Here is a 20,707-nt window from a genome sequence, read left to right as displayed (position 1 = left end):
AGCAACAATTACTGGTCTCTTGAGGTGTATGCGGAGAGGGAAGGGAAAAGGCAACTATCTTTTCCCGAAACCACCTGTGCCTGGCCTGAAAGTAGGGCGACATTTTCCTATGGAAGGGAAACATGTTTGGCTGGCTTTTAATTCAGCCTGGGTCAGACCTTTAGAAGAGCCCAGCTGGGTTAGACCAGTGGTCCAGTTAGACCAGCGCCCCGCTTTCCATAGCTGTCAGCCAGATACTCTGGGAGGCCGACAGGTAAGAGGTGCAGAAGTTCTTTTGTTGCCCCCCTTCCATCAGCAACTGACATTCTGACATTTGAACATGTGAAGCTGCCGTGAACCTGAGTCAGTCCATTAGTCTATTCAAGTCAGTCATTTCTGCTCTGACTGGCAATGGCTCTCCGGGGTTTCAGAATGGAAGGAGGAGAAGAAGAAGAGATTGGATTTATACCCACCCCCTTCACTTGGAGTCTCAGAGTGGCTTCCCAGCCCTCCCCCTCCCCACAACAGACACCCTGTGAGGCAGGTGGGGCTGAGAGCGCTCTTTCCAGAACTGCCCTTGAGAGAACAGCTCTAAGAGAACTTGTGACTGACCCAAGGTCACCCAGCAGCTGCAAGCGGAGGAGTGGGGAATCAGACCCGGTTCTCCCAGATTAGAGTCCGCGCACCTAACCACCAAACTGGACAGAACGAAATATGGCTCTTTTAAAAAAATCAAGTCTGTATTGGAGGGGTAGGTGGGATGCTAGAACAACCAGCATGTGTGAAGCTGCCTTCTACTGAACCAGACCCTTGGTCCGTCAAGGTCAGTCTTGTCTACTCAGACTGGCAGCTGCTCTCCAGGGTCTCAGGCCGAGGTCTTTCCTCATCACCTCCTGCCTGATCCTTTCAATGGGAGATGCCGGGGATTGAACCTGGGACATTCTGCACACTGAGCAGATCCTCTGCCATACTGACTCTGATGGACTGAGGGTCTGATTCGGTATAACACTCACAAGAGGGGGCCACAGTTTCACTAGTGTGCAACGAGAAAACAAGGAACGCTGACAAACGAATGCTAAATACTATAAAGATTTGTAAAACTAAGTATTCTGTATCATTTTCTCCAAGACTTATCATAAGCGTACGTCTCGGTATGCCATTACAGGGTCGCACTTGTCATATTATATCTCAACATACCATCGAGGAATCATCACTGTGCAATTACAGAAATCTGAAATTCTATGCAGAACTAGCATTGGAAGGGGATGCTTCCGTACATTTGAGACACATCAACATTCCACTGTGTAACAACTTCAAACACAGGGTTTGTTTGTTTTTTCAGTTCAAGGGTCTGATTCAGTATAAGGCAGCTTCCTGTCTTCGTGGGAAGGGAAGGGAAGGGAAGGGAAGGGAAGGGAAGGGAAGGGAAGGAGGCCACAGGGACTGAGTGTCAGGCTTCCCCACAGCATCAATGAAGTACACTCTTGCAGGAAGGTTTTACTTTATTTGAAGCTATAGGTGCATGTACAGGATCACTGTTAGGAATGGGGAACAAGCAACGAGCATGGCATGTTATAGTACATTCAAACAACTTAGGCCCAATTGCGGGAGTTCCCGCGCGCACAGGCCTGGGAGCAAACGCTTCTAGGCGGCATAAGCTATCTCCTTCCCACGGTTCTTCGTGAGATCACCCAAGCAACTATCCAGCAGCAACCACCTGTGGCCTTGAGAGATATGGATGTTCCAGCAGCTAAGCAATTAAGCGCATCAAGCGGTCTACATATGAAAGCTTAAGCAATCAAGCACATACATGAAGAAAGAAAAAACATTGGCAGCTTGCTGACACTGAGGCAGGCAAAATGCCGGGGATGTCTATATAGAAGAGAAGAAGGAGAAGAGATTGGATGTATAACAATGCTCCCTCTAAGCCGTGGAGTCTTGTAAGCAAAAGTTCTACTTTGTGAGCTAAGACAAAAATGTGTGAGCCAGAGGCTAAAAAACCGTGAGCTAGCTCACATTAACTCAGCTTAGAGGGAACACTGATGTATACCCCGCCCTTCACTACCCAAAGGAGTCTCAGAGCTACTCACAATCTCCTTTCCCTTCCCCTCCTCACAACAGAGGTATCCTGTGAGGTAGGCGGGGCTGAGAGAGCTCTCCCGAGAACTGCCCTTGAGAGAACAGCTCTGAGAGAACTTGTGACTGATCCAAGGCCACACCAGCAGCTGCAAGTGGAGGAGTGGGGACTCAAACCCCGTTCTCCCAGATTACTCACGCCTAACCACTACACCAAACTGGCTCTCCTATAGTTGGGGAAAGATCATGTTGCATTTCGTGATGTGCTGCCTAAAACACGGTTCTCCCCTACCAAAACAGACTCTAAAAACTCTGAGCGGGCTTCAGCATCTATCACGTAATAGACCCAGACCAAAGGGCCGAGGGACATGAATCTAGAAAGGGAGCCAGCCGCACACGCTGAATGCCGGCGTTCTTCATTTAGAGAGTCTCTGCCTAGATACCGCCTTGGGCAGAGCATGATCAAAAGCAGACACCAGCCGCAGCTCCGGGCTGACTGAAGGCACGAACGTCAGCAGGAGGCCTCGGCCTCTTTTTCATGCCACAGCAGAGGACTGCGGGTGAGGAAAATCCAGCCTGATGTGGATATGGTTGCCAACTCCAGGTTCGGAAATACCTGGAGGTTTGGGGGAGTGGTGGGACCTTAGTGGGGTATCATGCCATAGAGTCCACCCTGCAAAATAGCTATTTTCTCCAGGGGAACTGATCTCTGTTGCCTGGGGACCAGTTCTCATGACAGCCCTTCAGTGGAGGACAGGACGGAGTGGGTGCAGAAGAGAGCGACAAGGATGACTAGGGGCCTGGAGACCAAGCCCTACGAGGAAAGGCTGAGGGACTTGGGAATAGATCAAGATGGGTAGCCATGCTAGTCCATCAGTAGCCAGTTTGGTGTAGTTGTTAGCAGCACAGACTAATCTGGGAGAACCGGGTTTGATTCCCCACTCCTCCACATGCAGCCAACTGGGTGACCTTGGGTCAGTCACAAGTTCTCTCAGAGCTGTTCTCTCAAGAGCAGTCCTCGAAAAAGCTCTCCCCGCCCCACCTACCTCACAGGACGCCTGTTGTGGGGAGAAGAAGGGGAAGGAGATTGTAAGCCGAGCTGAGACTCCGAGTGAAGGGCGAGGTATAAATCCATTCTCTTCTCCTCCTCCAGTAGAAAAGAGCAGGAGTCCAGCAGCACCTTAAGGACTAACAAAATTTGTGGCAGGGGAGGAGCTTTCGTGAGTCACTGGTCACTTCTTCAGATAACCACTTCTTCAGGCCACAAATTTTGTTAAAGGTGGTACTGGACTCTGGCTCTTTTCTGTTGAAAGTACCCTTGCTGTTCTTTTTGGTGGCCAGTTTCCAGGTCAGGCAGAAAACTGGCTTGGTGCAATTTTACGCTCTGCCACATCTCAGAGCTTTGCTGGTTGGACTTCTGCCTGTCACCCAATTGCAAGGTTTTTCCCTCCAGAATAAAGCACGGCCGCTCTCAAATCACTATTGGAAAAGGGGGGAGGGGACTTCCTCTGGGCAGGTGCAAAGCGCATTTTTGGCCCCAATGAAATGTATCCCGAGAGGCAGGAATCCCGTCTCAGAGAATGTGGCATCCATGCCCTCGTTAGCCCCGGCGCCTATTCAAACCGAACCTTGGTGTTCCAAGTGAATTTTCTGTTTTCCTCTCTCTCCCCCCCCCCCCCCCCCGCGCTGAGTCACAAGCCCATAAAATTGTTCATTCTGTTTTCAAGGCAGATTTAAGACATAATAAATGCCGGCTTAGGAGATTTGTCGGAGAGTTACATACTAAGGGTACTTGTGCGAAGTGCGCATCTCCGCATCCGTTAGAAGAAAAGGCAGAAATGGGTCTCCAGCTGCTTTCTCTTGATCGCTGTATCTTTATTAATTTCCATTTATGAAACAATTTATGACGATGGCTTCGGGTGAGAATACAAATGAGCGGAACCTCAATTAGAAGGACCGGCTGCGATATGCGGTGAGCACCGTATCTCCGCGACGCTCCTATGGGACCGGCATAGATGCGATGCAGGTTTTAAACCGGTATCCTGAGTTTCCCCCCCTTATTATTAAAATATTTATCCCCTAATAGTGGGTTTTTAAGCAACCTGAAGAGCCCCCAGACTAGCCAAGCTTGCGAGGACATGGGAGCTAAGCTGGGTCAGCCCCGGTTACTACTTGGATGGGAGCAGGGGTCATTTAGTAGAAAAAGAGGTGCAGGAGCTCATTAGCATATCTCATTAGCATAACTTGCCACGCCCCCTGACATCACCGGAAGTGTGTCAGAAGGCAACGCTCACCACTCAGGCTCCACTGGACTGTTTTGGATTGCTAGCTATTGGGGGGGGGGGACGTGCAGATCTGTCCTCGCAGAGGAGGGAGAGCTTGTACCTGAATAAAACTTGGTCTTAAAGGTGCCACTGGATGGTTTGGGGCCGGGGGGTCCTCTGCAACTTACCTGGCTGCTTCTTGCTCTGACTGAGGGCTGGTGGGAGCAGGGGGTGGGGCTTGTTGCATGTGCTCGCCCCCTGGGCTCTTTACTGCCGGAGCTCCGCTCCTGTGCGCTCCTGCAGGAAATGAGCCCTGGATGGGAGACCCCCGAGGAGATCCATGGGCTCTAGGCAGAGGCAGGCAGGGGCAAGACCACCTCTGAACGTCTCTTGCCTTGAAACCCCATGAGTGGGTCACAACCAGTGTTCCCTCTAAGCCGAGTCAGTGTGAGCCAGCTCACAGTTCTTTAGCCTCCGGCTCACGCATTTCAGTCTCGGCTCCGGAAGGATGGGCTCCAGAGCCAACTCATTGATGCAGTAGCCCAATCGCTCGCTCACAACTTTCCTGCCAGTCGCTCACAAAGTAGAATTTTTGCTCACAAGACTCCACCGCTTAGAGGGAGCGTTGGTCACAATAATATGACTTGACAGCGCTTGATTAGAATTGTTGTGTGTGCACAATGTGACATCCAGTCACGGCCAACTTATGTGACTCAGGCTTTCGAGGCAAGTGAGGAGGAGAACTGGTTTGCCGTGGCCTCTGCAGAGCCTTCCTTGGTGGTCTCCCATCCAAACACTGACCCTGCTTAGGTTCCAGCACAGAATTGTCCCAGCAAGGGGCTTTCAAGGCAAGTGAGAGGCAGAGGTGGTTGGCCATGGCCTTCCCCCGCAGAGTCATCCTTGGTGGTCTCCCATCCGAACACCGACCCTGCTGAGCATCCAACAACTCCAGCAAGGGGCTTTCGAGGCAAATGAGAGGCAGAGGTGGCTTTGCCATTGCCTTCCTCTGCAGAGCCTTCCTTGGTGGCTTCCCATCCAAGCACCGACCCTGCTTAGCTTCAAACATACAACAACTCCAGCAAGGGGCTTTCAAGGCAAGTGAGAGGCAGAGGTGGCTTTGCCATGGCCTTCCTCTGCAGAGCCTTCCTTGGTGGCTTCCCATCCAAGCACTGACCCTGCTTAGCTTCCAACATAGAACTGCCCCAGACTGGGCTGTACTCTGCCACCTTTCCTCCTAATTGGAGTTATTTGTGGGTTGTTATTTTTTTATTTAGCATTCTGGCCATTCAACACTCTTTCTCAGCCTTCCACACTGGCCTCTGGAACCCACAGCAATCAGACTCCTCCCTCAGCCCCAACCAAGCTCCGCCTACCCATTCCAGCTCCTCCCACTCACCCTGTTCTAGCATTCTGCCTGGCTGAGGCATGTCATCCCGGCTCCACCCACTTTCCCTCTTTACAACAGTACTTTGATGGTTATCTTCTGCACCCCACAAGCCATGTGCTGGGCGGATCAGGGCCCGACTGAAACCTGTGTGGTGTAGTGGTTAGAGTGTCAAACTAGGATCTGGGAGACTGGGGTTCGAATCCCCACACTCTGCCACAGAAGTCTGCTGGGTGACCTTGGGCCAGTCACAACTCTCTCAGTCTAACCTGCCTCACAGGGTTGTTGTGAGGATGTAAGAGTGGGAAACAACTAGAGCCGCTGCAGTTCCCCATCAGAGACAAAGGCAGGACTCAATAAATAAATAACCATATCAACTTTCTCCACCTTCTACATCATTTATTTTATTTATTTTTTAATTTCTTAGGGGTTTTTTTGTCACCACTTGCAAGCCGTAGTTCTGATAAGAGCTGTCCTTGAAAAAAAAACAGTTTCTGTTAAGAGCTCTCTCAGCCCCACCTCCCTCCCAGGGTGTCTGTTGTGGGGAGGGGAAGGGAAAGGAGATTGTAAGCCGCTCTGAGACTCCTTTGGGTAGTGAAGGGTGGGGTATAAATCCAATCTCTTCTTATTCTTCAGTGAGAAAGCTCTTCCCCTGCCAACAGCTGACCAAATCACCCGAGGGCCAGGCGCCTGTAAAAGCCCCCAGAGGATGACCAAAGGGAGTGTGGGGGGGTTATAATGCTTGTACCTGTCATGTCGTCTCCTTAGTCATCTGTTCTCTAACCTACAAAGCCCCAAACTCCTTTGGCTCTTCTAATAGAGAATTCAAACAAGCTCAGAAATGCCAGTCTCCCCAGAACGGCAAAGGCCACTCAGCCCGGCCCCCAGGGTATCCCTTCCAAATGAACACCTGGTGGGGACCTTATTGGAGCCGCCTCCCACGTTGGACGGCGAGAAGAGGAGCAGCGGCTTCGAGTCAAGCCCAAATACAGGCTGCCATCTTCTGGCCACAGGTGGCAGTGCGCCTTTAGGCTTGGAGAAATCCAAATGATGAAATCCACCCGCTTGCCCCAGGGGTGAGAAGTTCCGGGGACACAGCTGCCAATCTCCGGGTGAGACCTGGAGATCTCCCAGAATCACCCCTGGAGAAAATGGCAGCAAGGAGAAAGAAGAGAAGGAGAAGAATTGGATTTATACCGTGCCCTTCACTCGGAGTCTCAGGGTGGCTTACAATCTCCTTCCCCTTCTCCTCCCCACAACACCCTGTGAGGTAGGTGGGGCTGAGAGAGCTCTTCTGAGCACTGCCCCTGAAAGAACAGAGAACTTGTGACTGACCCAAGGTCACCCAACTGGCTGCCTGTGTAGGAGTGGGGAATCAGACCCGGTTCTCCGAGATTAGAGTCCACGCTCCTAACCGCTGCACCAAACTGGCTGCCAGCTCTGGGCTGGGAACATCCTGGAGGTTGGGGGAGGGGACGCTGGGGAGGGTGGGGTTTGGGGATGGGATGGCACCTCAGTCAGGTACAATGCCACAGAGTCCACCCTCCAAAGCAGCCATTTTCTCCAGGGAACCCGATCTCTGTCACCTGGAGACCAGCTGTCATTCCAGCCAGGAAACCTCCAGCTGCTCCCTGGACACCAGCAACCCGCAGAGGGTGAATAAAATGTGGCATTCACGGCCAGAGGACATAGTGATGGCCACAGGCACAGAAAGCTTTAAAAGGGTTTTAGACAGATGCATGGAAGAAGGGTCCATCAGTGGCTACTGGCCACTGTGACTAAAGGGAACCTCCATATCCAGAGGCAGTCAACCTCTGAATCCCTGTGACAGTGGGCAACAGCAGGGGAAGGCCTCTGCCTTTTTCTGACCTCCCAGTTCTTCAAAGGAGAAGAGATTGGATTTCTACCCCGCCCTTCACTACCCAAAGGAGTCTCAGAGCGGCTGACAAACTCCTTTCCCTCCCCCTCCCCACAACAGACACCCTGTGAGGTAAAAGAAGAAGAAGAGATTGGATTTATACCCTGCCCTTCACTACCCAAAAGAGTCTCAGAGTGGCTTACAATCTCCTTCCCTTCCTCTCCCCACAACAGACACCCTGTGAGGCAGGCAGGGCTGAGAGAGCTCTGAGAGAACTGGGACTGGCCCAAGGCCACCCAGCAGGCCTCATGTGCCTCAAAGCGGCTTACAATCGCCTTCCTTTCCTCTCCCCACAACAGGCACCCTGTGAGGTGGGCCGGCCTGAGGTTGTCCTGCCCTCTGGGCGAGCGCAGATGCCAACCTCCTGGCAGGGCCTGGAGACCATCCCAGCAAAGTCGGTGGGTGCGCCCCGCTGCAGCCGCCCCTCGATCTGGCCCAGCCACTCGGCCAGGAAGCCCGGCAAGTCGCCCCCGCCGCGCTGCCGCCCCCTTTATAGATTGAGAGGGAGAGAGAGACTGAGCCGGTACCTTAAACTGAGTCCAGTAACTGGTGGGGCAGCCCGGGGAGCGTCTGCAGGGTGGGAGAGAGAATGTGCGCTCCATCCAGCCCCTGATCATGGGTAGGTCAGGCCAAGAAACTGGCCCCAACTTGCCCAGAGAGAACGGCTCTATCCCGACCTGCCGCCCAGCCGCCACTCCTGTGCTGTGTCGGTGTCTGGAGACCGGGCTGGCTGGACTGAGACACGAGGAGTGGCGAGGAGAGCGGCGGCAAGTCCTCTGGCGCGCTCAGCCTTCTCGGCACCACCTGCGCCATCTTGGGCGGCGAGCGCATGGGAGGGAGGGAGGGAGGGCCCGCATGGCTTTTCCTCCTCTTCTCAGCGCAGGCGCAGCGTCACCCACCTGAGGCTCCAGCGTGACCCAGGGAGAGGCGGCCCCACCACCTCCCCCCCTCGCTTGCTCCAGCGACAGTGCCACACCCTGTCCACACCACCGCCACTGCGCGTCCTCCTCCTCCTGCAGCTGGCAGAGCGAGGCAAGGCCCGGTGCTCCTCCCAGCTCGTGTCGAAAAGCGCAAAGCTAAGCAGGAAAGGAGGCGGGACTCGCAGTCTCTGGAAAAGAAGACCCCCCCCCGGTGCGCGTTACCTCCTCCTGCTGCAACTGGTGGCGCCGCGGGCTGCGGCGCCTGGCTCAATGGAGGGTGCTCCTGTGGGCTGCGCGGCACCACTGCCTCCCTTGCTGGCCAGGCGCGCCAGCAGCCGCCCCTGCCTCTCCTCCCACGCCCTAACGACCGGCTCGCGCTCTAGGCGAAGGCCTAGTTCACCTAGTGGGCGAGCCGGCCCTGGAGGTAGGCAGGGCTGAGCGAGCTCTGAGACCCAGCAGGCCTCATGTGCTTCAAAGCGGCTTACAATCGCCTTCCTCCCCCCCCCCCACAACAGGCACCCTGTGAGGCAGGTGGCGCTGAGAGAATTTGGAGAGAACCGTGACTGTCCCAGGGTCACCCCAGCAGCTGCATGGGGAGGAGTGGGGAATCAAACACGGTTCTCCCAGACTAGAGTCCGCGCTCCTAACCACTGCAACAAACTGGCTGTCGAGTCCCTGGGATGGTTACCAGGGAATGTGGCAACTACTCTAAGCCTCCTTACCAGCACATCACCTGTTTGCCAGGAAGCACTGAATCCATCCACACCCAGGTGTGGTGAGTCAGCAAGCTGTTGGCTCCTCCCCCTGGTATAGATTGGCAGCTCTGGGGTGTAATAGTTTCAAACACATTGGCTTCAAATAATTCTCTGCCTAGGGCTGTAATTGCAATAAGATGACTGTCCAGACATGCTGCGAGAGAACGGCTAACTGTGGAATGTGAAATTAATGAGAGACTCCTGGGACTCCAAATACTACTGCGGTTGCCCGCTGTGTCTCTGCATGTTGCTGTTCTGACTTTGCCTGCTTTCCTTCTTCCTAGGGTAAGAGTAATTCCGTCATAACCCTGCATCAGGTATGATTGAATTGTTAAATCATACCCAGTGCACAGAGAAAATCCCTCCTCCCTGAGACTTCCTGTTGCATCTCTGCATGGCACTGCTTTTTGTCAGCCTCTGCTGAGGGCAGGCAATTCTTTTGTGCCTTTATACTGGGTGCATTTGGATCAGGGAATCTCTGGGCAGAGATGCAGCAGAAATTGTTTGTTGTTCAGTCGCACAGTCGAGTCTGACTCTTCGCAACCCCATGGAACACATCACACCAGGCCACACCAGGCCCTCCTGTCTTCTATCGTGCTCCGGAGTTTGCTCAGTTTCATGTCCGTTGCATCGATAACACTGTCTAACCATCTCATCCTTTGCCGTCCCCTTCTTCTGTTAATTTCAATCATTCCCAGCATCAGAGTCTTCTCCAGTGAGTGCTCCCTTCTCATTGGGTGGCCAGAGTATTTGGGCTTCAGCTTCAGCAGAAATACCTGCCCTTATTTGAGGCTTTCAGTCATATCTCTGCATGAATCACTGCTCCTGCGTTGTCTCCTTCCAATCAGCCTGGTGATGATAGATAATTCTCTCACATCTCTGTATTAAGTGAGATTGGACCACCCCCAGTACAGATACAGCAAAATTACCTACTCTGAGAAAGAAGCTTCTTGTTACATCTCTGCATGAGTCACTGTTCTGGCTTTACTTTCTTCCACGGGCGAAGGGACGATAATTCTGTTGTGTCTCCGCATAGGTATATGACGGAATCACACATGGGTTTTCTTTGTTTTTCTCTCTCACGCTCAAACATACACTCGTGGCTTGAAATGACACAGTCCACAGACCTGCATCTGTTTACTGTACAAGAAGTTCCCAAATAACGATTTCTATAGATAGAAAGGACGGGAAGAGCTCATAACGGAAGGAACATGCAAAAGGCCAGACTGTTACATCACTTACAGGAATTCGCCCGCAAATGAGGAGAAGCCAAGAGACCCGAGTTCGAGTTCTTAGCCCTCCATCGCTTTTCATGTCCCTTTTACAGTTTTGTGATTGGATTTTTTGAAAAACAAATTATGTTCTAAACTGCCTTGGACTGTGGGGGGAGGTAAAGATATATAACTTTTGGCCCAATAAAACAAACGAGAGTTGTAATGTTCCCCTTTGGGTCCACAGATCTGATATTAACCAGGCCACCAGTCTCTTTATCTCCTGATCTACTTTCCACTCCCAGGCCAGTTTCCCATCTGCCGGCGGGTGAGAGCCGACGCCATTCAAACACCACAGTGCAGAGAGGATATTAAAGATCTTTGTGTAATGAAACAGATAGCGGCGAGCATATTAACGAAGCCGTGGCTTTGACAGGCAGGTGTCTTGCTGCTGCTTCGTTTGCAACGGGCGAGCGCTTGGTAACGGACCAATTCCCCATAAATCCGGAAAGCGGCATGGCGAGCCGGCCTTGATTACTTCATTCCCCACGCAAGTAAATTTTTATGCTTTGTGATGATATGCCGGATTATAAAAAACCCTTATAGATCATTCCAGCGAGATATACAGTGGCACACAGGAGAACAGAGAGCTCTCCCGTCGTCTCTTGGGGACAGCGGACAAATTAAGAACATAAGAATATAAGAGGCGCCAATGTTGGATCAGGCCAAAGGCCCATCCAGTCCAACACTCTGTGTCACACAGTGGCCAGAAATACCAGGGGCCATCAGGAAGTCCACCAGTGGGGCCAGGACATTAGAAGCCCTCCCACTGTTGACACCCCCCCCAAGCACCAAGAAGACAGAGCATCACTTGCCCCAGAGTCCCTATCTATACCTTGTGGCTAATAGCCACTGATGGACTTCTGCTCCATATGCCTATCTAATTCCCTTTTGAAGCAGTCCATGCTTGTAGCCACCACCACTTCCTGTGGCAGTGAATTCCATGTGTTAATCACTCTTTGGGTGAAGAAGGACTTCCTCTTATCTGTTCTAACCCGACCTCTCAGCAATTAATAACAGGAAAGTTTCCCAGATTGGCCTGGTGATTGTTACAGGAGAGGCAAGGTGAAGAATCGTCCCCGTCAGGAGGAACAGATGGGCTTGGGGATTGTCTACACTGAAAAAGCATCTATAAGAAGAACTCTATAGACCCCTGATGCTCACTCCGCTCATCAGCCCCATAGCTCTCCGATGCACTTTCAAAGTGCTGAACTTACCCCTCCTGGGTAAGGTGGTTGAGAGGGCAGTGGCCGAACAACTCCAAGCTTTTCTGGGTGACACGTCCATCCTTGATCCTCTCCAGTCTGGTTTCCGCCCTGGCCATAGAACGGAGATGGCTCTTGTCACCCTTACACATAACCTTTGAGGTTTGTAAGATTATGCATGGGATAGAGCAGGTAGAGAAAGAGGTACTTTTCTCCCTTTCTCACAATACAAGAACTCGTGGGCACTCCATGAAACTGCAGAGCGGTCGAGTTAGAACGGATAAAAGGAAGTACTTCTTCACCCAAAGAGTGATTAACACATGGAATTCACTGCCACAGGAGGAGGGGGCGGCTACAAGCATGGACGGCTTCAAGAGGGAATTGGATAAGCATATGGAGCAGAGGTCCATCGGTGGCTATTAGCCACGAGGTATAGATAGGCAAGTGATGCTCTGTATCCTTGGTGCTTATGGGGGGGCCAACAGTGGGAGGGCTCCTAGTGTCCTGGCCCCACTGCTGGACCTCCTGGTGGCCCCTGGTATTTCTGGCCACTGTGTGATACAGAGTGTTGGACTGGATGGGCCATTGGCCTGATCCAGCATTGGCTTCTCTTATGTTCTTAACCTCCGTAGACATCTAGATCGGGGTGGGGCGGTGCTGCTATTCTTATTAGATCTAATGGCAGCGTTTGGCACGGTCGACTATGACTTGTTGACCCACCACCTCGCCGACATAGGAGTTCGAGGGATTGCCTTGCGATGGTTTTCCTCTTTTCTCCATGGTCGGGGACAGAGGGTGGCGCTCGGTGAGAGGGTCTCTTCACGATGCCCACTGGAATGTGGAGTACTGCAGGGGGCAATCCTCTTGCCGATGGTATTTAACTTCTACATGCGTCCCTTCGCCCAGTTAGTCCGGAGGTATGGGCTGGATTGCCATCAGTACACAGATGACACCAATAACAGATAGTTACTGAATGGCCATCCGTCCTCCACCCCTGATAATCTGGCCGAGGCTCTGGACACTGTGGCTGGATAGCTGCGGCAGAGCCGGCTGAAGTTAAATCCGTAGAAGACGGAGGTCCTGTACCTGGGTCGGGCAGGCTTGTAACCCGGATTTTGTAATTTGGGGGGGGGGCTTTAAATAAGTCAGGGGGCACTGATGTCACAAAACAAAAAATAAAATTAAGATAAAATGTTTAAAACTCACTTTTGCAGTGTTCGCACTCTGCCTGCCTACGTGGGGAAGAGGTGGTGGTGGGGAGTCCTCCGGGCGGCCCAGAGAGTCAGGAGTCCCCGGAGGGCTGGACGGATGTCGGGGGGCCTTGGCTGGAAGTCAGGGGGCCAGGCCCCGAAATGCCCCACTGTAGCTACGGGTCAGGGGGCAATAGGCAGGGCTCTTTTTGTAACAGGAACTCCTTTGCATATTAGGCAACGCACCCCTAATGTAGCCAATCCTCCAAGAGCTTACAGTACTTTACTTTACATACTTTACAATTCGATTTATATACCGCCCTTGACCCCTAAGGGGTCTCAGAGCGGTTTACAGGTATACTACTTACATAGTTGTTATCCTAACCTAGGGCCACAATTCGAAAGGGGAGGGGCTGCCTACCGACACCCAAGCAGCGCGTTCTCTCTTTTTTGTTGATTTCCCTGGTGGGCTTCGGATGCTGTTCCCGGCGCCTCAGGCTGGCCGGCGACTACCTCCGGCAGGCTTCTGGTGGACTCCTTCGACGCGTGATCGCTTCTGACTGCAGCTTCCAGCTTCTGTCCCTTAGGCTCCTGCCGCGCTGCGTCGTCTCGCTGTCGCGTCGCCTCAACTCCGCCTGCCGCCACATCCTTGGGTCTCCAGTTCTGCTCCGCTGCCATTGCTGTTACCGCCGCCGCCAGCACTCCCGGCACGTAACCAGGAGGAGGGTCTACTTGCGAATGCTTTCGAGCTGCTGGGTGGGCGGGAGCTGGGACTAAGGTCGGGAGCTCACCCCGGCCGTGGTGGGTCTCGAACAGCCATAGTGGCTGTTTGCTAGCGTTGTTACTGCAGGCGTTGTACTGCCTGCGCCACCGCTCCTTACAGTAGCCCCTGTAAGAAGAGCTCTGTAAGCTCTTAGAGGACTGGCTACACTAGGGGTGTGTCGCCTAATATGCAAAGGAGTTCCTGCTACAAAAAGAGCCCTGGAAGGGTATCAGGTTCCCCACTCTGGACGGAGCACCTTTGGTGCCGGCCCAGGAAGTGAAGGCCCAGGTTACTGCAGTTGCCAGATCCACATTTTCCCACAGGTTGGTGGCAACTCAGCTCAGATTTCCAGATGACCCCTCTCAGTGGCTTCACGTAGGTGATAAAAAGCGGGGAGGACAAGATGGGGGCCTTGCGGGACACGTGGAATTCACTGCCACGGGAAGTGGTGGCAGCTACAAGCATAGACAGCCTCAAGAGGGGACTGGATCAACGTATGGAGCAAAGGCCCAGAGGTCATTCCCAGATGGAGAAGGGAAAGAAAGGCATTTAAATCCCCCCCACACACTCCCCCGAGTTTCTCCACAAAAGCGGAGAGGCTCAAGAAGGAAAGGGGCAGAGGTCATTTCCGGGGGGGATCGCGGGGGATCGCAGTTCCCCTGGGTGAGGTACGGGGGTGGGGCACATGATGAAGCCCCGCCGTTTTGGCCACTGTGTGACACAGACTGTTGGGCTGGATGGGCCACTGGTCTGATCCGACATTGGCTTCACTTATGTTATGTTCTTGGTGCTGGCGGAGGGCAACAGTGGGAGGGCTCCTGGAGTTCTGGCCCCGCTGGTGGACCCCTGGGTTTTGGCCACTGTGTGACACAGACTGTTGGGCTGGATGGGCCACTGGTCTGATCCGACATTGGCTTCACTTATGTTATGTTCTTGGTGCTGGCGGAGGGCAACAGTGGGAGGGCTCCTGGAGTTCTGGCCCCGCTGGTGGACCCCTGGGTTTTGGCCACTGTGTGACACAGACTGTTGGGCTGGATGGGCCACTGGTCTGATCCGACATTGGCTTCACTTATGTTATGTTCTTGGTGCTGGCGGAGGGCAACAGTGGGAGGGCTCCTGGAGTTCTGGCCCCGCTGGTGGACCCCTGGGTTTTGGCCACTGTGTGACACAGACTGTTGGGCTGGATGGGCCACTGGTCTGATCCGACATTGGCTTCACTTATGTTATGTTCTTGGTGCTGGCGGAGGGCAACAGTGGGAGGGCTCCTGGAGTTCTGGCCCCGCTGGTGGACCCCTGGGTTTTGGCCACTGTGTGACACAGACTGTTGGGCTGGATGGGCCACTGGTCTGATCCGACATTGGCTTCACTTATGTTATGTTCTTGGTGCTGGCGGAGGGCAACAGTGGGAGGGCTCCTGGAGTTCTGGCCCCGCTGGTGGACCCCTGGGTTTTGGCCACTGTGTGACACAGACTGTTGGGCTGGATGGGCCACTGGTCTGATCCGACATTGGCTTCACTTATGTTATGTTCTTGGTGCTGGGGGGGGGCAACAGTGGGAGGACTTCTGGAGTTCTGGGCCCACTGGTGGACCTCCTGGTGGCCCCCTGGGTTTTGGCCTGACTGTGACACACAGTGTTGGACTGGGTGGGCCACTGGCCTGATCCAACATGGCTCCTCTTGTTCTCTTAGGACAGTAAGACAAGTGAAATGCAGACCTGAAGACCGTATTGCTAAAAACATCAACGCTAACAATGCTCCATTATACATCAGAAGCTAGCTGGCATTGGCCTGACCCAACATGGCTTCTCTGATGTTCTCTTATGCTCTTAAGAGCCATGGCCCCTCCCCAGGGATATCAGCTTTCAAGAGGCAGAGCTCCCTTCGTCAGATACAAGCAGCAGGGCTAGATTCAAGTCAATGAGGACCTTAGAGACCAACAAGATTTGGGGGGTACGAGCTTTTGAGAGGCCTGACACAACATGGCCTCTCTTATGTTCTTATGACCCTGTAGGCCAGAGGCCAAGAGGCTGAACAGCAGTCCCCCAGCCGCACAGTCTGAAATCTACCCTTGAGGTAGAGGACCAACACCACTGCAAAAGGGTGCCTCCCAGTCCCAATCCTGAAAGGAGGTCCAGAAGAACACCACGATTAATGGCATCAAAAGCCACCGAGAGGTCTAGGGGGAATTAACAGTGTTGCACTCTCCATGTCCATCGCCCAGCGTAGGTGATTCACCAGGGTAAACTAGTTTGGGGGTGAGTTCCTTTGTAAATCAACAAAATTAGCAGCTACCCATCAGGTATGACAAGAGAGGTCAGAGGTTTGAACGGATAAACCAAGCGATGCAGTGGGATAAATAAGTGACAGTTGAGTGGTCCAACATTCTAGTCTGTTCCCAGGCTCAAGTGAAGGAGATTTTTTGAGGGAGGGTTACCCTTAAAGCTCTTCCACCCCTGGAACTCTCAGACATAAGAATAGAAGAATGTAAGAAGAGCCCTGCTGGATCAGACCAGTGGTTCATCTAGTCCAGCATCCTGCCTCACACAGTGGCCTCAGCCAGTTCCTCTGGAGGGCCAACAACAGGGCAGAGAGGCCGAGGCCTTCCCCTCATGAGAACATCAGAAGAGCCCTGCTGGATCAGACCAGTGAGGGTCCCTCCAGTCCAGCATCCTGCCTCACACAGTGACCTCAGCCAGTTCCTCTGCAGGGCCAACAACAGGGCAGAGAGGCCGAGGCCTTCCCCTCATGAGAACATCAGAAGAGCCCTGCTGGATCAGACCAGTGAGGGTCCATCTCGTCCAGCATCCTGCCTCACACAGTGGCCTCAACCAGTTCCTCTGGAGGGCCAACAACAGGGCAGAGAGGCCGAGGCCTTTGCCTCATAAGGACATCAGAAGAGCCCTGCTGGGTCAGACCAGTGAGGGTCCATCCAGTCCAGCATCCTGTCTGACACAGGGGCCTCAGCTAGTTCCTCTGGAGGGCCAACAACAGGGCAGAGAGGCCGAGGCCTTCCCCTCACAAGAACATCAGAAGAGCCCTGCTGGGTTAGACCAGTGAGGGTCCATCTAGTCCAGCATCCTGTCTCACACAGCGTCCAGCCAGTTCCCCTGGACAGCTGACACCAGGGCACAAAGGCTGAGGCCTTCTCCCGATGTTGCCTCCTGGCTCTGGGATTCAGAGGCTGACTGCCTCTGAATGCGGAGGTTCCCTTCGGTCACCATGGCTAGTAGCTATTGACAGATGTATCCTCTATGGATCTATTCCACTTTTAAAGCTGCCTATGCCTGTGGCCATCACTACATCCTCTAGCAGCGAATTCCACCAATGGAGGTAAAGAAGTATTTCCTTTGTCTGTCCTGAATCTACTGCCCGTCAGCTTTTTTGGATGACCTCAATTTCTAGTATTTTGGGAGAAGGGGAAAAAGTGTCTCTTTGTCATCTCTCTCCACCGCATGTATAATTTTAGAAACCTCTATCATGTCCCCCCCCCCCCTTAGTCGCCTCTTTTCTAAACTGAAAAGTCCCAGATTCTTCAACCTTTCCTCACAGGGAAGGTGCTCCAACCCCTTAATCATCTTGGCCGCCCTCCTCTTTATTTTTCCAGCTCTGCAATGTTCTTTTTGAGAAATCTGAAGGACTCTCTTTCTTCCTAGAGCTACACTTGCCAAATATGCTCAGCTGAACCCCTGTTGTTGATGACTCTCGGCCTCCTTCTCGGAGGTTCACCCGGCCTCCATTAAAGGAATAGCCATTTTTGGTGGTGGCCCGAACCTTGTAGAGAGGCCTGTCATAGGAGACCCAAAGGCAATCTTCTGTGGTCAGATCCCACAGAATGTGCAAAGCATTTTTTACTTCCCTGTAGGCAATTCCCAGAGGATTTTACAGCTATTGCTCTGATGAGGTACTTGGAACAAAAACGCCCCCAGGACTCAACAGGGATATTGGTTTCTTATCTCATTACATATGCTAACTCATTCAGTCCTGACCCATGTATTCTCATACAAAGGGACTATACATCCTCTGTATTTTAGTGTATTTCTTTTTTCAGAATAGTGTATTAGAATACTGAATGTAATACAAGGAACATTGTAATGCTTGGCTGACATAACACTGCACCCACCTCAAAAAAAGAAAAAAATGCTGTTAAGTGACCTCCACACCTGAGAGGAGCAAGTGGAAAGTGTCAGTCTTATTTTGACATATTTATTGCTTTACAACTGCTGGCCTTATAACCTTAGCTTGTTATTTAGTTTTGTCTTCGCATACCTCAAAACATCTTCATTGTGTTACATGTCAATTTGCTGTTCAGCCCCTGTCTATAAATTTGAACCTTACCATCCACTCCAATGTATTTGAAAAAGTGTGCCTGGCACTCGAAAGCTCATACCTTGAATAAACCTTTGTTGGTCTTACAGATGTCACTGGACTCTAAATTTGCTCTAAGTTTTTTAACAGTTTCTGATTGGGATAAGGTTTTATGCTGTCATTTCTGTCCCTCTGGGTTCCATGGGACCGTTTCTATGGAGGATCGGAAACTGCTTCAAGTCTTACATCCATGAAGCAATCCTCTCCCAGTTTGGTGTAGTGGTTAAGTGCGCGGACTCTAATCTGGCAAAACTGGGTTTGATTCCCCACTCCTCCACTTGCAGCTGCTGGATGACCTTGGGCAAGCCATAGTTATGTCAAAGCTGTTCTCAAGTGCGTGGACTCTAACCTGGGAGAACCAGGTTTGAGTCCCCACTCCTCCACTTGCAGCTGGCTGGATGACCTTGGGCAAGTCGTAGTTCTGGTAAGAGCTGTTCTTGAAAAAGAGCAGTTTCTGTCAAGAGCTCTCTCAGCCCCACCTACCTCACAGGGTGTCTGTTGTGGGGAGGGGGAGGGAAAGGAGTTTGTAAGCCGCCCTGAGACTCCTTTGGGTAGTGAAGGGTGGGGTATAAATCCAATCTCTTCTCTTCTTGTCTTCATTACCCCCACCTGTCACATGTCAAAAGGGCATCTTGTCCCAAAACAGCCAGGGCCTCTCGTGCAGCGTTCAAAGCATCGGCTGCCCCCGTATTTTTGGTCTCCTTGCCAGATGGTATATTGCACACAATTATTTACAGGAAAGCCGCTTGACACCACTACTGTTCGCAGTAATCAAATTAAGAGGGATTTACCTTATCAAGGAGAGGGCGAGAGAGAGAGAGAGACGGAGGCGAATCCAAATTAATTGGAGATGTCGTCCTCTCTGTTCCCCCGGCTTTTCAAATCGGAAGATGTCCCCGTTCCTGCAGAGTGACACGAAGAAAAGAATTTAATAAAGCAAGGGACGGTACGAGCTCGCTCACCTTGAAATGGAAAACGCATTAAGAAATGAAAGTTATCTATTGTGAAAGTTATCTATTAGCAGGCCCGGGCAGCTCAAGGGACTGAGTTGTCTTCCCTGACGGTTCAGGCTGGAGAGGCAGCACTTCTGTATTTAAAAAATAATAAGCAAAGAGGTAGCCACTGCTGTGAAAATTGCTGATAAGGAAAAGAGAAACGGGAGGACATGACCAGAGAATGAGACTGCCAGAAGAGAGCCGTGTTGTAACATTTACCTCTCTCCCCATTTTGTAACACCTGTAATGGCACCTCTGTAATGCTCTGAGATGGCGTGTGTTATGCTGTCCCCTCAGGCCCATAGCCAGGATTCTTTAAGTTGGGGGGCGTTTAAATTTCTTAGGGGGCACTGGCTAATCGAATTAAAGGAATACCTGGCTCCTTCCCCGCACCAGCCACCGCTTGGGGACCCTGGGCTGGATGGGAAGTTGTGGGCCTTGCCAGTGTCAGGGGGCCTAGCCCCAAGATGCCCCACTGTAACTATGGGCCTGTGTCCCCTTGACTTCTTTAGCATTTCCTAATTATTTCCGCTGCCACCAAAGGCTCTCGCCTTAGCCCTCTTAGTTCAAACCAAAGAACCAGATGGCTTAACTACATTTGGTAGAATGACAGAATGGTCAGCGTGCAGCGGTGTCTGTGAGGTAAAAGAGGATCCTTCATATTCAATAAAATGCCTGTTTTTACTTAAACAGAAATAGAGTTTATTAGAAGTATAACAGCGTAAATGTTCCAGTATGGTTCATAAGCGTAACGGTTTCAAGACAGGTACAGTTCTCCTACTTTCTATAAAGCTCCCTAAATAGTCCTAGCCACAAAGGCTATCATACTTTGGTCCCATTATGAGAAGACAAGATTCACTGGAAAAGAGAATAATGTTAGGAAAAGTGGAAGGCAGCAAGAAAAGAGGAAGACCCAACATGAGATGGATTGACTCAGATGGACCCTCACTGGTCTGATCCAGCAGGGCTCTTCTTATATTCTTATGAGGGGAAGGCCTCGGCCTCTCTGCCCTGTTGTTGGCCCTCCTGAGGAACGGGTTGAGGCCACTGTGTGAGGCAGGATGCTGGACTAGATGGACCCTCACTGGTCTGGTCCAGCAGGGCTCTTCTTGTGTCCTTATGAGGGGAAGGCCTCGGCCTCTCTGCCCAGTTGTTGGTCCTCCAGAGGAACTGGCTGAGGCCACTCTGTGAAACAGGATGCTGGACTAAGATGGACCTTCGCTGGTCTGATCCAATAGGGCTCTTCTTATGTTCTTAATGCACATATTATTATTTACAAAATATATTTAACATTAACAATATTATTCTTTATTTTATGATAAATGTTATATACAATATTTTTGTGTGTTTATATTTCCTAAAAAATAATGGACCTATGAGACCATTGTAAAATATTAATATTATTGTATGGAATATTTTCATATATGTTGGTGTTCAGATTTTATAACAAGTGTGAAACATTAATTTTAACATTTATAAAATGCTGGTTGGAGTTCTTGGGCTGGAAATGGGGAGGGCAGGGAGGTAGTCATGCCTGGCTTCCCTGCCCCGGCTTCTCTAGGCTGCGGGGCACCTGGAGGAGCTTGGGCAGGGAAGCCAGGGATTTTTTTAAAATGTCTCACC

This window comes from Gekko japonicus, unplaced genomic scaffold, assembly GCF_001447785.1.
Source record: "Gekko japonicus isolate JY-2015 unplaced genomic scaffold, Gekko_japonicus_V1.1 scaffold25, whole genome shotgun sequence".
Taxonomy (NCBI): Eukaryota; Metazoa; Chordata; class Lepidosauria; order Squamata; family Gekkonidae; genus Gekko; species Gekko japonicus.
The sequence above is the reverse complement of the archived record's forward strand: the minus strand, read 5'-3'. Positions refer to the sequence as shown.